A 17,284-nucleotide genomic window follows, 5' to 3' on the forward strand; every position below is an offset into this window, starting at 1 on the left:
TTGGGAGGCCAAAGCAAGTGGATTACCTGAGATTAGGAGTTCGAGACCAGCCTGGCCAACATGGTGAGACCCCCATCTCCACTAAAAAATATAAAAGTTAGCTGGGTGTGGTGGCCTGTGCCTGTAGTCCCAGCTACTCAGGAGGCTGAGGCAGGAGAATCGCTTGAACCTGGGAGGCAGAGGTTGCAGTGAGCTGAGATGTACCACTGCACTCCAGCCTGGGCGACAGAGTGAGACTCCATCTCAAAAAAATAAAATAAAATAAAAATGTTATTTTTATCTTCTGATCTTCCTCAAAATTTTACTCTGGTTTCTATTGACTTTATTATTTTATGTCAACTTTTCCTTCACTTTTCTTCTCCTGTTGTGTTTTTTCTTGTATTTTCCTCCTTTTGTTTCTATGGATATTGCCTTTTCCATCGACCTTTTCCAAGTTTTCCTCATTTCTGTTAATTTTCTATTTGACACACTTCATTTCTTTTCCTTAGTCTTCCTATTCTTTCTTGCCTCCACTTTTGTCTCTCTGCATTTTTTAATCAATTACATTTTATTTCTACTAGTTCTTATTAGTGCCACTTAAAGAATCTAACACATGCCTCTGAGATAAGATTTTTTATTTATCCTTGTAGAGCTTATAGGATTCCAATGGAAAAGATGCCAATGGAAAAACTTATTCAGTACATGTGAACATATAATATAGTGTGAATTAGTTGAATTAGTTGTTGAGAAGGTCAAAGTTCAATATCTGTAAAAATCAGAGAGGGTCCCCAAAGGCAAAATTCTTATTTCTCTACGATCATACTGCATCACTAACTCTGAGTGCCCTCGCAAATCTGCATCTTTAGATATTAAAAAGGGAAAGCAACTCTATGTGCATACCCCACAGCCAAGTATGTTAATGTGTTGTATTTATTATAAAAAACAGCTTTTAAATAAACTCCACAGTTGTAAAGATTTCATCTCTGATCATATATTAAGCGGTTTTATAAGCTTCCAGTTCAAAATACAAATATCGTAGTTACACTTAGAACAACCTCTAGTAAAGCCAAATATATTTTAAACATTCTTATATGAAGATGTTTGACCCTGCAAAGTCTACTGTAACATATCTGAAAAATCCTAAAATTTCTCTACCAATAGCACAAACACAGTTGTAATATCAAATTTCTCAGTAGTGAAAATAATATTTTCCTGAGACATAATCTTGGAGAGTGATATTTAAGGAGAAAGTTCAATCTGTTGTCATATACATCTTCACAAGAAAATGATTGAACTAACATTGGCTTTTGCAATAATGTAAATAAAACTCCAGTGGTTCCTGAAAGATTTCTTGTAATAAACACATTGCCATTCAAATAATATATTTCATTAGTATATTATATTCTAGAAGCAAACACATCATATAAGTAATATAATTAAGATATTTTACATGTTATGTGTTACTTAACATTTCTTTTAAAAATTGGGTTTTTTTATTTTTTGTAGAGTTGGAGTCTTAAATTCCTGGGCTCAAGTGATCCTCCTGCCTCAGCTTCCCAAAGTGTTGAGGTTACAGGCATGAGTGACCACACCTGGCCTTACTTAACATTAATTGGATTAAAAAAATATATATATATATATACAAAATTTTTTTTTTGAGACGGAGTCTCTCTTTGTCACCCAGGCTGGAGTGCAGTGGCATGATTTCGGTTCACTGCAACATCTGCATGCCAGGTTCAAGCGATTCTCCTGCCTAAGCCTCCCAGAGTAGCTGAGATTACAGGTGTGCACCACCTGCCTGATTTTTTTTTTTTTTTTTTTTTTTTTTAAGTAGAGACAGGGTTTCATCATGTTGGTCATGCTGCTCTCGACCTGAAATGATCCACCCACCTCAGCCTCCCAGAGTGCTGGGATTACAGATGTGAGCCACTGTGCCCGGCCAGGATTAAATATATTTTAAATTTTTTAATATTAAAAAATTTGTACTGAAGCAAAAATCAGTGGTTGGGGCATTATCTATAGCCAGTGTAAAAAGAAAAAAATTACTCAGTGATACCTGTTGAAGCACAGTTAGGAAGATTTTATTCAGTACCACTGCGATAGGCAGAGGGACCACCACAATGAGGTTTTGCAGTGGGAAAGAGAGATTGGGCTCAACTTCAATAACATCACAGTGGGAATTATAGCCGAGGAGCAGAGTGGGAGTCAGTGGATAGAAATTTACAAAGAAGAAATGTCAGGGGTAAAGAGGATTCAAGCTAAACCAAACTAACAGGATTTTTGCTGAAGACAGGCCAGGGTGACCAGATATCACCTGGGGAATAGGGAGAATGAGGAACCTGATCAGGTGTTGAAGATGATCAGATATCATGGATGAGGGCAGTTCTTGTCAAATTCACTCAGCAGGGTTCTTTGCTAAAACTGGATTTTACAAGAAAGTGGACAAATGGGCTTAGCAGAAGGTTAAGAAGCCTGACTAGGCTGGGCACGGTGGCTCACGCCTGTAATTCCAGCACTTTGGGAGGCCGAGGCGGGCGGATCACGAGGTCAGGAGATCGAGACCATCCTGGCTAACATGGTGAAACCCCGTCTCTACTAAAAATACAAAAAATTAGCCGGGTGTGGTGGCGGGCGCCTGTAGTCCCAGCTACTCGGGAGGCTAAGGCAGGAGAATGGCGTGAACCCGGGAGGCGGAGCTTGCAGTGAGCTGAGATCGAGATTGCACCACTGCACTCCAGCCTGGGGGAGAGAGCAAGACTCCTCTCAAAAAAAAAAAAGCCTGACTAAAGTTTGGCCAAGCAAGGGATCTTTTGTCACCAGATTGCCAGGATTCAGATTCTACTTCTGAAACATATTAGCTGTGTAACTGTGGGCAAATTACTTAACCCATGGCTCAGTTTTCACATCTGTAAAATGGAACTAATAATAATACGTACTTACAGGATTATTATGAGGGTTAAACCACTTAATATATGTACAGCCCTTAGGAAAAGTGCCTTAGTTGGGTGTGGTGACGTGCACCTGTACTACGAGCTACTAGGGAGGCCGAGGCAGGAAAAATCTCTTGAACCTGGGAGGTGGAAGTTGAAGTTAGCTGAGGTTGCACTACTGAACTCAGCCTGGGTGACAGAGAGAGACGTTGTCTGGAAAAAGAAAGAAAGGAAAGAAAGAAAGAGAAAAAGAAAGAGGAAGGAAGGAGAGAGAGAGAGAGGAAGGAAGGAAGGAAGGAAGGAAGAGCACCTAGCACTTGTATGTAATATCTAAGTGCCAGCTGTTTTTCTGAGGCAGCTCAACACAATGGCTAGACTCTAGAGCCAAACTGACAGTTTCTAATCCCAGTGCTACCACTTTCTACCTGAATATTGGAGAAGTTACTTTACTCTCCTGTGCCTCAGTTTCCTCACCTATCAAATGGGAGTGATAATAGTACTTGCCGGGAGGCGGAGGTTGCAGTGAGCCGAGATCACACAATTGCCCTCCAGTCTGGGCGACAGAGCGAGACTCCGTCTCAAAAAAAAAAAAAAAAGAATTATTGTGGGTTGATAACACAAAGTACCTGTGGCTGGTATGGTAAGATCTATGCAAATGTTTGCTTTTACCTGGCTTACCTGAGTGCCACTGGGGCTTGAAAAGGAGCATTGCCCTTTTTCTTTCCTCTGAGTCATGGAAGCCCAAACAGCTTAGTGGAATTGTCAGGTAGCCCATCCTCCCTGGACTCACTGAATACTCTCATGGGACAGCTAGGCCACCTGCCAGGATTCTTTCTGCCTTGGGTGCCCTGTCCCTAGGCAAAAGAACAATTCAGGCTGGGCACGGTGTCTCATGCCTGTAATCCCAGCACTTTGGAGGCCAAGGTGGGTGGATCACCCGAGTTCAGGAGTTCGAAATAAGCCTGGCCAACATGGCAAAACCCCATCTCTACTAAAAGTACAAAAATTAGCCTGGCGTGGTGGTGGGCACCTGTAATCCCACCTACTTGAGAAGCTAAGGCATGAGAATCACTTGAACCTGGGAGGTGGAGGTTGCAGTGAGCCGAGATCATGCCAGTGCACTCCAGCCTGAGCAACAGGGCGAGACTCTATCTCAAAAATTTTAAAAAAAGCAAAAAAAAAAAAACAATTCAGGCAAAAGAACAATTATGATTATTTATATTTTATTTTAGAGACAGAGTCTCACTTTGTCACTCAGGCTGAAGTCCAGTGGCACAAACATGGCTCACTGCACTCTGACCTCCAGGCTTAGGCAATCCTCCTGCCTTAGCTTCTTGAGTAGCTGGGACTACAGGTTCATACCACTACACCCGGCTAATTTTGGATTTTTTGTAGAGATGGGGTTTCGCCATGTTGCCCAGGCTGGTCTTGAACTCTGGTGCTCAAGCGATCCACCCGCCTCGACCTCCCAAAATGCTGGGGTTACAGGCATAAGCCACTGCACCCAGCCTATTTATACAAATCAAAACAAGGAGAGAGGTATAGAATCAGCTGAAGGTTGTAACATATTTGAGTTGGCTCCAGTTCTATTCTGGAACTGTTTTTTATCTAAGTATTTTTTGTGTCTAAATATTTCTCAAAGTATTTATCACTTAGATCCTCTGGACCTCAATTTTCTCGTTTGCAAAATGAAAGGATTGTACTAAAAAATCTCTAATGATTGTTCTTGGTATGAAAGTCTAAAATTCTATCATTCTATCCACATAATACATAGTGTTTGGGCGCCGTGTGGCCTAGGAGAGATGAAATCTTAGTTTCTATTTGAATCAAGGCCAAAACTCAAATGCCACTGTTGGTGACAGCTGCCTAGACTGTAGATCTCAACAAACCTTATACTCTCTTTTTATTATGAAGCGAAAGGACCAAAATAAATTGTAACCTTTATAGTGATATGTATTTCTATGGCTAAATTGCTATAAAACTCCTGAACTACTTGAAAATAACAGAATGTTACAGGTCTGAAAGTTTCTAAAATCTTCTCAAATCCAAGCATAAATTTTAAGTTTAAATGAGGCATATATTACACACACACACACACACACACACACACACACACACACACGTAAAAGTGCTTTGTAGAGTTGATACATTTTATCAACTCTAAATGTAAGATGTGATCATGTATAAAATCAATCTGGTCTTATTTTAATAGAAGAGCTTTATAATAATAATTTGTGGAGATGGAAATCTCTAGTTATTTAGCAAGCATAGAGAAATTCTTGCTTCTAAACTGACATCAAAGCATTTCTAGTTGATAAGATGTCCAAGTAAGATTTCATATATATGAAGTCATGCCAGTTGCCAGAAAGAGAAGCAGCTTTACTTTGAGGGTTTTGAGTTTCCACATTTGCTTTTAGCTTCTTTGCCAGAGGCACATACTTCTCCTCCACCCCAAGAAATTTCTGTGATGTTTTTAATAGCAAGGCATTTTTTCCACTGCCTTCTTACTTTTATCAGATTGCAGAATGATTAATTGGTTGGCAAAATTTGTTGATCTGTTATTATGACTCCTAGTTTATCATGTAATGGTTAATTCTATAGTATTCTTTAAAATATGGCTTGGTTTCATCTTTGTAGTAATACAGTGATCTATTTACCAATGTATATTTATTTGTAAGACAATTTTTTGTACGAAACCATATTATCATGCCTGAAACAATATTTACAACATTAGCACACCTCTTCACATATTCTGCAGCATCTTTTTTGATGTTTCTTGATCATATATTCACTCTTTCACTAGTCACTACAGGAGGTCTCCAGATTATTATTAACCAAGGTTTTCATTATATATATGCGATCATTTTCTAAAATTTATATTTCAATTCATATAGTAAAATTCACTCATCTATGAATTTCGACTAATGCATTCAGTCATGTAACCACCAGCCTTGTCAAGACATAAAATGCTTCCATCATCCAAAAACATTCGCTCATGTTACTCCTTTGTAGTCAACCCTTTTGCCCAACTCTAACCAGTGGCAACTACTGATCTGGTTTCCACTCCTAGAGTTGCCTTTTCCAGAATGTCATACAAATGAAATCATACAGCATGTAGCCTTTCCTGTCTGGCTTCTTTCACCTAAAATAATGCATTTGAGATTCCTTAATGGGGTTGCTTGTATCAATAGCTTGTTCCTTTTTATTGCAGAATAGTATTCCTTTATATGTATGTACCACAGTTTGTTGACTCATTCCCCAGTATAAGGACATCTGGGTTGTTTCCAGTTTTTGGTGATTATGAATAAAGCTGCAGTAAACATTTGCATGCAGTATTCTGTGTGACTATGAATTTTCATTTCTCTTGGGTAAATATTTTGGGTTGGGATTGCTGGATCACATGGTATTTTATATTTAAATCTATAAGAAACTTCCAGATTTTTTCTCAAGCTAGCTATACCGTTTTTCACTCCCCCTAGCTATGTGTGAGAGTTCCAGTTGTCCCAAATACTCATCAACATTTGATACTGTCAATCTTTATTTTACTATAGGCATTCTAGTATGTACTAGCATCTCATTGTGATTTCAATTTGTATTTCCTTTTTGACAAATAATGTTAAACATTTTTCCATCAGCTTATTTAGCCATTCATATATCTTCTTTAGTGTAGCATCTATTCAAAACTTTTGCTCATTTTAATACAGCAGGTTGCTTGTTTTCTTACTATTGACATTTTAAAAAATTGAGGTTATATATATATATAACATAATATTTAACTTTTTAACCATTCATAAGCATACAATTCAGTGGCATTAAATATACTCACAATGTTGTGTAACCATCACCAACATCTATAATCAATCATCCCCAACAAAAACCTGTACTCATTAAATAATGACCTCCCTCTTTGCCCTGGTATCCCCCAACCCCACCTCCCAGTCCCTGGTAACCTCTATTCTACTTTCTGTGTCTATTAATTTTCCAATTCTAAGTACCTCATATAAGTGGAATCATACAATATTTGTCCTTCTGTGTCTGGCTCATTTCACTAAGCGTGTTTTCAAAGTCCACCCATGTTGTGGCATATATTAAAATTGCATTCCACTTTATGTCTTATTAACATTTTGCTGAATCTAATGACCAAGTCTTAAGTGCTCCTTTTATGCACTGTTTTCAAGTCCTTTTTCAGATATATATATATATATATATATATTTTTTTTTTTTTTTTGAGATAGGGTCTCACTCTATCACCTAGGCTGGAGTGCAGTGGTGCCATAACAGCTCACTACAGCCTTGACCTCCTTGGATCAAGCAGTTCTCCCACCTTCACCTCCCAAAGCTAGGACTATAGGTGTGCACCACAACGCCTGGCAAAATTTTGATTTTTTGTAGAAACAGGGTCTCCCTATGTTGCCCAGGTTGATCTTGAAACTCCTGGCCTCAAATTATCTTCCCAAGTCAACCTCCCAAAGTGCTGAGATTACGTGCATGAGCCACCATGCCTGAACCAGATATTTAATTTGTAAATATTTTCTCCCAAAGTGTTGCTTGTCTTATTATTTTCTTAGGAGTTTTTCAAAGAGGCAAAAAAATTAATTTTGATAATTTTGAAAAATGTATCAATTTTTTCCTTTTAAGGACTATGACTTTGATGTCATATTTAAGAACTCCTTGCCTAATCCAATATCAAAAAGATTTTCTGTGTTTTCTTCTAAAGTCTTAAAGTTCTACATTTAGGTCTCTGATCCATTTTGAGCCAATTTTTATATAAAATTTAAGGTGTGGATTGGGCTTGTGTTTTACATGTGGATCAAATTGTTCCAGAACAATTTGTTGGAAACATTAACTTTTCTCCATTGAATTTCCTAGCAGAAAATCAATTGACTGTATTTTTGAGGATTTATTGCTAGACTCTCTATTATATTCTATTGATCTATGTGTCTATCCTTATGCCAAAACCACACTGTCTTGATTACTGTAGATTTACAGTAAATCTTGACATCAGATAATGTGAGTCCTTCGACTTCCTTCTTTTTCAAAAAGATTTCTATTTCCTTTGCCTTTACAAATAAATTCTAGAATTACCTTGTTGATATCTACAGGAAATCCTGCTGAGGCTGGGATTGAGATTGGGGTAAATCCATAGATCAGCTTGGTGAGAACTGACATTTTAGCATTTGTGATTATTTTTGGATGCAACTATCTGATTGAAAATTTCTGCAATAAATCCTTCACTTCTACTGGGTAAAATATGATGTTGTTTTATCTTAATGAACCTAATACAGGTATTTGAAATCAATTTCTTTCTGTATCAATTGAGTTGTTTGCAGGTGATTTGTGTTGTAGTGAATTATTTTTAGCTACTAAGTTTTAGTGATACAAAGCTATAGTCATTTTTAATTTATTGATTTAGTTATGTTAGTATTATTAAAATGATGATGTTCTTTTTTATTTTGGAACTATATTTAGATCTTTACATGAGCTTAAGTTGTTTTCTATTTATTTGTTGTGGTAAAATACACATTACAATTTACCATTTTAACTGTTAAGTGTAAAATTCAGTGGCATTAAGTATATTCACATTGTTGTGCAACCATCACCACCATCTATCTCCAGAACTTTTTTCGTCTCCCCAGACTGAAACTCTGTACCATTTAAACAATAACTCCCAATTTCCCTCAGTCCCTGGTAACCACCATCCCACTTTCTATCTCTATGAATTAGACTACTCCAAGTACCTCATATCAGTGGAGTCATACTGTATTTGTCCGTCTGTGACTGGCTTATTTCACTTACATAATGTCTTCAAGGTTCATATATATTGTAGCATGTGTCAGAATGTCCTTCCTTTTTTTTTTTTCTTATGAAAAAAGTCTTTATTTCATAAAATGCAGTGAAGAATCTTAAACATTAATTTTAACCCATCTTTACGGTATTATCATCTCCACACTGCAGTCAAACTGCACTTCAGACTTTCTGCATGCTTTCTTCTCTATGTCTTTCTTCATATTTCCTCTTATGAGGAGACTTTCCTGTCTAGCTTTAGTCACTACTATAGTACATAGCCTAGATTTATTAACATACAATCTACATAGCCTGCCTCAATCTGCTTATTTCAAGATTATCCATTCTTTTTTTTCTATTTTTCCAAAGGCCAATCTATCTTTCTGTTACGTTAGTTATCACCGGTTATCAGCGGTTTTCAAAATGAGTTCCCTGGACCAATAGCATCAGCATCACCTGGTAACTTGTTATAAATGACATTTCTTGGACACTAACTAAGACCACCTTAATCAGAAGCTCTTGAGGAGGGGTCCAGTAATCTGTTAAAAAGCCCTCCAGGTGATTCTGATGCTTATTCCAATTTGAGAACCACTGGTGAATATCTACCACTAGGTTATAATTTCTTTGAAGGCAAAACTAGTGTCATATTTATCTCCATGATAACACGATTTTTTTAATGCCAGGATCCACAAATGGCTATTGAAAGTTGAGTGCAAATAATAATCTTCCCTATTGTTATATATAGTATTTTAGATTGAATTCCTAAAAACATATCTGAGATAGAGAATGGCGGGCAGAAAGATTTTTGAGAAAGGCTCTGGGAAAATATGCTTCTAAAGAAGCCAGGAAGGTAGGATTGGATCAAAAGACAAACTTTTTTTTTTTTTTTTTTTTGATTTTTAAATTGAGCTATTTGTCTTTTTATTGTTGAGTTGTAAGAATTCTTTATATATTCTGAATATAAAGTCCCTTAACAGATACATGATTTGTAAATATTTTCTCCCATTCTGAAGATTGTCTTTTTGCTTTCTTTTTTACCACGCCCAGCTAATTTTTGTATTTTTAGTAGAGATGGGGTTTCACCATGTTGGCCAGGCTGGTCTCGAACTCCTGATCTCGTGAGCCACCTATCTCAGCCTCCCAAGGTGCTGGGATTACAGGCATGAGCCACCGCGCCCGGCCATCTTTTCACTTTCTTTTTATTATTATTATTATTATTATTATAATACCTTAGGTTTTATGGTACATGTGCACAATGTGCAGGTTAGTTACATATGTATACATGTGCCATGCTGGTGCGCTGCACCCACTAACTCGTCATCTAGCATTAGGTATATCTCCCAATGCTATCCCTCCCCCCTCCCCCCACCCCGCAACAGTCCCGAAGTGTGATGTTCCCCTTCCTGTGTCCATGTGTTCTCATTGTTCAATTCCCACCTATGAGTGAGAATATGTGGTGTTTGGTTTTTTGTTCTTGCGATAGTTTACTGAGAATGATGATTTCCAATTTCATCCATGTCCCTACAAAGGACATGAACCCATCATTTTTTATGGCTGCATAGTATTCCATGGTGTATATGTGCCACATTTTCTTAATCCAGTCTATCATTGTTGGACATTTGGGTTGGTTCCAAGTCTTTGCTATTGTGAATAATGCCACAGTAAACATACGTGTGCATGTGTCTTTATAGCAGCATGATTTATAGTGCTTTGGGTACATACCCAGTAATGGGATGGCTGGGTCGAATGGAATTTCTAGTTCTAGATCCCTGAGGAATCGCCACACTGACTTCCACAAGGGTTGAACTAGTTTACAGTCCCACCAACAGTGTCAAAGTGTTCCTATTTCTCCACATCCTCTCCAGCACCTGTTGTTTCCTGACTTTTTAATGATTGCCATTCTAACTGGTGTGAGATGGTATCTCATTGTGGTTTTGATTTGCATTTCTCTGATGGCCAGTGATGCTGAGCATTTTTTCATGTGTTTTTTGGCTGCATAAATGTGTTCTTTTGAGAAGTGTCTGTTCATGTCCTTCGCCCACTTTTTGATGGGGTTGTTTGTTTTTTTCTTGTAAATTTGTTGGAGTTCATTGTAGATTCTGGATATTAGCCCTTTGTCAGATGAGTAGGTTGTGAAAATTTTCTCCCATTTTGTAGGTTGCCTGTTCACTCTGATGGTAGTTTCTTTTGCTGTACAGAAGCTCTTTAGTTTAATTAGATCCCATTTGTCAATTTTGGCTTTTGTTGCCATTGCTTTTGGTGTTTTAGACATGAGGTCCTTGCCCATGCCTATGTCCTAAATGGTAATGCCTAGGTTTTCTTCTAGGGTTTTTATGGTTTTAGGTCTAACATTTAAGTCTTTAATCCATCTTGAATTGATTTTTGTATAAGGTGTAAGGAAGGGATCCAGTTTCAGCTTTCTCCATATGGCTAGCCAGTTTTCCCAGCACCATTTATTAAATAGGGAATCCTTTCCCCATTTCTTGTTTTTCTCAGGTTTGTCAAAGATCAGATAGTTGTAGATATGTGGCGTTATTTCTGATGGCTCTGTTCTGTTCCATTGATCTATATCTCTGTTTTGGTACCAGTACCATGCTGTTTTGGTTACTGTAGCCTTGTAGTATAGTTTGAAGTCACGTAGCGTGATGCCTCCAGCTTTGTTCTTTTGGCTTAGGATTGACTTGGCGATGCGGGCTCTTTTTTGGTTCCATATGAACTTTAAAGTAGTTTTTTCCAATTCTGTGAAGAAAGTCATTGGTAGCTTGATGGGGATGGCATTGAATCTGTAAATTACCTTGGGCAGTATGGCCATTTTCATGATATTGATTCTTCCTACCCATGAGAATGGAATGTTCTTCCATTTGTTTGTATCCTCTTTTATTTCCTTGAGCAGTGGTTTGTAGTTCTCCTTGAAGAGGTCCTTCACATCCCTTGTAAGTTGGATTCCTAGGTATTTGATTCTCTTTGAAGCAATTGTGAATGGGAGTTCACTCATGATTTGGCTCTGTGTTTGTCTGTTATTGGTGTATAAGAATGCTTGTGATTTTTGTACATTGATTTTGTATCCTGAGACTTTGCTGAAGTTGCTTATCAGCTTAAGGAGATTTTGGGCTGAGACAATGGGGTTTTCTAGATATACAATCATGTCGTCTGCAAACAGGGACAATTTGACTTCCTCTTTTCCTAATTAAATACCCTTTATTTCCTTCTCCTGCCTAATTGCCCTGGCCAGAACTTTCAACACTATGTTGAATAGAAGTGGTGAGAGAGGGCATCCCTGTCTTGTGCCAGTTTTCAAAGGGAATGCTTCCAGTTTTTGCCCATTCAGTATGATATTGGCTGTGGGTTTGTCATAGATAGCTCATATTATTTTGAGATCCCCTCTCGCTTCATTTCATTCATTTCATCTTCCAGGGCTGATACCCTTTCTTCCATTTGATTGCATCGGCTCCTGAGGCTTCTGCATTCTTCACGTAGTTCTCGAGCCTTGGTTCTCAGCTCCATCAGCTCCTTTAAGCACTTCTCTGTATTTGTTATTCTAGTTATACATTCTTCTAAATTTTTTTCAAAGTTTTCAACTTCTTTGCCTTTGGCTTGAATATCTTCCCGTAGCTCGGAGTAATTTGATCGTCTGAAGCCTTCTCTCAGCTTGTCAAAGTCATTCTCCGTCCAGCTTTGTTCCATTGCTGGTGAGGAACTGCATTCCTTTGGAGGAGGAGAGGTACTCTGCTTTTTAGAGTTTCCAGTTTTTCTGCTCTGTTTTTTCCCCATCTTTGTGGTTTCATCTACTTTTGGTCTTTGATGATGGTGATGTACAGATGGGTTTTTGGTATGGATGTCCTTTCTGTTAGTTTTCCTTCTAACAGACAGGACCCTCAGCTGCAGGTCTGTTGGAGTACCCGGCCGGCCGTGCGAGGTGTCAGTCTGCCCCTGCTGGGGGGTGCCTCCCAGTTAGGCTGCTCGGGGGTCAGGGCCAGGGACCCACTTGAGGAGGCAGTCTGCCCGTTCTCAGATCTCCAGCTGCGTGCTGGGAGAACCACTGCTCTCCTCAAAGCTGTCAGACAGGGACATTTAAGTCTGCAGAGGTTACTGCTGTCTTTTTGTTTGTCTGTGCCCTGCCCCCAGAGGTGGAGCCTACAGAGGCAGGCAGGCCTCCTTGAGCTGTGGTGGGCTCCACCCAGTTTAAGCTTCCAGGCTGCTTTGTTTACCTAAGCGAGCCTGGGCAATGGCGGGCACCCCTCCCCCAGCCTCGCTGCCGACTTGCTGTTTGATCTCAGACTGCTGTGCTAGCAATCAGCGAGACTCCGTGGGCGTAGGACCCTCTGAGCCAGATGCGGGCTATAATCTCCTGGGGCACCGTTTCCTAAGCCCGTTGGAAAAGCACAGTATTCGGGTGGGAGTGGCCCGATTTTCCAGGTGCCGTCTGTCACCCCTGGAAAGGGAACTCCCTGACCCCTTGCGCTTCCTGAGTGAGGCAATGCCTCGCCCTTGCTTTGGCTGGCACATGGTGCACTCACCCACTGACCTGCGCCCACTGTCTGGCACTCCCTAGTGAGACGAACATGGTACCTCAGATGGAAATGCAGAAATCACCCGTCTTCTGCGTCGCTCACGCTGGGAGCTGTAGACTGGAGCTGTTCCTATTCGGCCATCTTGGCTCCTCCCCCCGTCCTTCCTTTTTAAGGCTGAATAATATTCCATTATATGTACACACTACATTTTGTTTAGCCATTGATCTGTCCATGGATCCATGGACGCTTGGGATTACTTTCACCTTTTGGCTATTGTGAACAATACTGCTGTGAACACTCGTGTATACATAGCTTTCCAGTTCCTGCTTTCAATTCTTTGCATTCCACAAAGTGGAATTGCTAGATCATATCATAATTCTATATTTAATTTTTTTTTTTTTTTTGAGACAGAGTCTTGCTCTGTCACCCAGGCTGGAGTGCAGTGGTGCCATCTTGGCTCACTACAACCTCTGCCTTCCCAGTTCAAATGATTCTCCTGCTTCAGCCTCCCGAGTATCTGGGACTCCAGGTGGGCACCACCACACCTGGCTAATTTTCGTATTTTTAGTAGAGATGGGGTTTCACCATGTTGCCCAGGCTGGTCTCAAACTCCTGGCCTGAAATGATCTGCCCGCCTCAGCCTCCCAAGGTGCTGGGATTACAGGCGTGAGCCACTGCACCTGGCCCTATGTTTCATCCTTTGAGGAACTGCCATACTAATGAGCTAAAGTCTTACTTGATCTACTTATTTAGCATTGCTTTTTATGGTGTTGTCAGATTTATGAGTAGTATATAGAAAAGGAAATGAATTTTAGACATTAGTGAATGATTGTAGACAGTGGGGAAAGTCAAGAAAAATATAAAGGAGATACTCTTCAAGGAAGGAATTCGAACATCTTGCATTATGTCACAGGATCATTGGAACGTCACTTTTCCGGCAGGAAGCCTCTGTGGCGGGTGGTCCCCTTACCTGAGTTTTGCTCAAGCCTGCTGGGCTCATTCCACCCATTTGGCCTGGCAGGCTGTGCTCATTTCATGCTACTAGCCCAGATCCCATGCCTGCCAAAAGTGAGCCAGGCAGAGCAGGGAGGAGTGCACGAGTGAGTGAGCACGGGGTCTAGCTACTGCTCACAGCCAGGCACGCTGGCTGCTGCAGTGAGGCAGGCAGCTCCAGGTAGCAAGCAGCGCAGGTGCCGGCTCGGTGTAAACCTGCAGCTGGATCTGATACGCCACAAGCAGCTTCCGCTGTGGGCGCCCGCATCTGGACGAGGGAACACGGTGGCGCCCAAAAGCTTGGAGATGCCAGAAACCACAGAGCTCCAAAGAGGGTGTCACAGCCCTGGCTAGGGGAGCCCCTAGGTCTGGGCTTGCAGAAGGGCTGCAGCTCTTCTCTCCTTCTTGTCGCCCACAACGTGGCCAGTGGGAGGTGAGGGGGTGTGTTACAGCCCTGTTTGTGTTACAGCCCTTTCAGTCCCACCATTCAGCAGGCCCGGAGTTCTTGTCCTGTGTCTAGGAAGAATGAGGTACGGAGACAACTGGAGGGTGAGCAAGGCAAAGAGGTGCTTTATTGAATGACAGTACAGGTCTCAGGAGACCTAAAGTGGGTAGCTCTTTCCACAGGCAGGTCATCCCAATGAGTGCAGCTCTCAGCGGAGAGGAGTCCCAGAGTGGGTAGATCCTATCGGCGTATCCGCAGGCAGGTCATCTAGACATTTCCCTGAGTCTGGCTGAGTCCAGGGTTTTTAATGGGTTCAGAAGGGAGGAAGTGCATGCTAATTGGTCCATGGGTAGGCCTGGAAAAAGCACCAGAAGTTCTCACTCCCTGCTGTGGACTCCACCTTAAACTGACAGTCTGGCCCTCAGGCCTCTGGCTGTCTCTGGCTTGGGGCTTCACTGGGGACCCATTCCTTTCTGCCCAGGAACCTGTCTGCCTCCTGCCACCATCTAAATGTCACCCATGGCACCCAGGATGTTTGTACCCACACTGAGCCACCCTCAGCCCCCCTTGGCCTCCCTCCCATGCTTGTTGGCACCCAGAGTCCGGAGGAGGCTGTGGTGGCAGGGGACTAGTATGTCAGCTCCTGGGCTTGGCCTCAACTTTGCTCTGAAATCGGAGCAGGTGCCAGGGACAGGGAGAGGCCAGGCAGCGGGAGCAGGCACTTTTGAGGCTTCAGGGGCAGGGGGCTTCCTGGCCCCCAAGAGCACAGGATGCCTGGGTCCGCAGCTGTGGCTGAGTGGCTGCAGCTGCGCCCAGGAAGGTGGGGCTCCCACCTGTTCCCAGCTCTCACTGGCTTCACGGAGCATACAGCCCTGACCACACCTACCCCACTGCAGCCAGTGTCTTTGCAGCGGCTTCTCCAGATGAGCCACTGCTGCCATCACTGACACCACTACTGGAGCTGCAGTATGTTCACAGAATCATTATTTGCTTTCTAAAATTCTAATAATGTCAGAGATATAGTCAGCATCTGAGTTTATTTATTTTTTATTTTTTATTTTTTTTAAGGCTTAAACCCTTAATTATGCTTCCTAGCAAAATGGTGGCTAATGAAAGCCATATGTGCTAGAAGAGTGGCTGCCTCGCAGATTGCGGCTGCCTCAGATTGCTACAGCCTCTGCAGGCCCAAGAGGGGGATGTCAGAAGCAGCCAAATCTTTCTGATTGCCAGTCTGTTTTTTCAAGAAGCTTCATTATATCCAGAAAGATCTTACTGGGGAGTATATCCATCCCATCTCATAAGGTACTTTGTTTCCTGGGTGCTGATCCTACCGGTGGATCATTCACAAAGTTAATCAGGTGCTCCTAAAATGGTTTTTGGAACTTCCAAATTCTTACTCAGAATTCCAAGCCGTAGGAGACAGAGGTATCTAAGGTGCCAAGCTGATTCCATTGTGCAAAAAATTTCCTCTCTTAAGGGGCGTACACATGAAACTAAAAAACAACATGATGGGGGGTGGGCTTTATACAATGTTGAGTGGGGTGACAATGGTACAGAGGAAATGGGACTTTGCAATTATATTTTTCTCAGTGGTCTGAACTTGGTCTCACTACCCACATTACCTGGAATGATTACCAGGCCTCAAAGGACTGCCCCACGGGCTAAACGGCTGATCCGCTCTCTGAAGCCAGACAGTCTTATCTGGGTCCTTTACAGATGCCACTGTTGAGGGCCGGAAGCTGAAGAGAGTGAGCTCCATCCTCAAGTAGTCCTTATGCTCCTTTTGAACCAGCCTTGCTGTTCTGGGCTGTCATTTGTGATTTGGCCTGGAGTGTAGGTTCTTTAGAAGAAGTGATGCGTCCCTTAGGTAATGAAATAAGTGTTGATGGTGTTATGGGTGATGATGTAACTGGTGGCGGCTGTATAAAGTCTTCATCCTTGGTTCCCTTCAGTTGAGGTGCAAGATCCACCATGTTCTCTTTAGATTCAGTGAAAGTAGGTAATTCCGCAAGAATATCAGTCTTTTGGAGCCTCCCCACTGAGTGGTATCTCAATCGGCTTGGGCTTCACATCTATCAGGTAGAAGGTGCGGGACAGGAGCAAAAGGGAAGGAGGGACGTTCTCCTTCAGGTGGAGGTCCTGCCACTCCGTGAGCTGTTGTTGCAGTTGTTCCTCCGTGAGACCCAGTGACCTCATCCCTCGGGCCCTACAGGCAGCCTGCAGTTCTGATACACTCAATGCTCTCACCCCTTCCTTGGCAATTATCTCCCAGACAGGGCGGCCAGGCAGAGGCGCTCCTCACTTCTCAGACGGGGCCGCTGGGCAGAGGCGCTCCTCACTTCCCAGATGGGGCGGCCGGGCAGAGACGCTCCTCACCTCCCAGACGGGGCGGCCGGGCAGAGGCGCTCCTCACTTCCTCCCAGACGGGGTGGCAGCCAGGCAGAGGCGCTCCTCACCTCCCAGACGGGGCGGCCGGGCAGAGGCGCTCCTCACTTCCCAGACGGGGCAGCCGGGCAGAGACGCTCCTCACTTCCTCCCAGACGGGGTGGCAGCCAGGCAGAGGCGCTCCTCACCTCCCAGACAGGGCGGCCGGGCAGAGGCGCTCCTCACTTCCCAGACTGGGCGGCCGGGCAGAGGCGCTC

At 42.2% G+C, this 17,284-nt stretch overlaps 1 pseudogene; it reads right to left on the minus strand.

Moving 5' to 3' along the window:
• Positions 1-16,077: 16,077 nt before the first annotated feature.
• Positions 16,078-16,925, minus strand: LOC129009842 (LETM1 domain-containing protein LETM2, mitochondrial-like; annotated as a pseudogene).
• Between the last annotated feature and the right edge of the window lie 359 nt (positions 16,926-17,284).

The sequence above is a fragment of the Pongo pygmaeus genome, chromosome 10 (genome assembly GCF_028885625.2).
Source record: "Pongo pygmaeus isolate AG05252 chromosome 10, NHGRI_mPonPyg2-v2.0_pri, whole genome shotgun sequence".
NCBI classification, from domain to species: domain Eukaryota; kingdom Metazoa; phylum Chordata; class Mammalia; order Primates; family Hominidae; genus Pongo; species Pongo pygmaeus.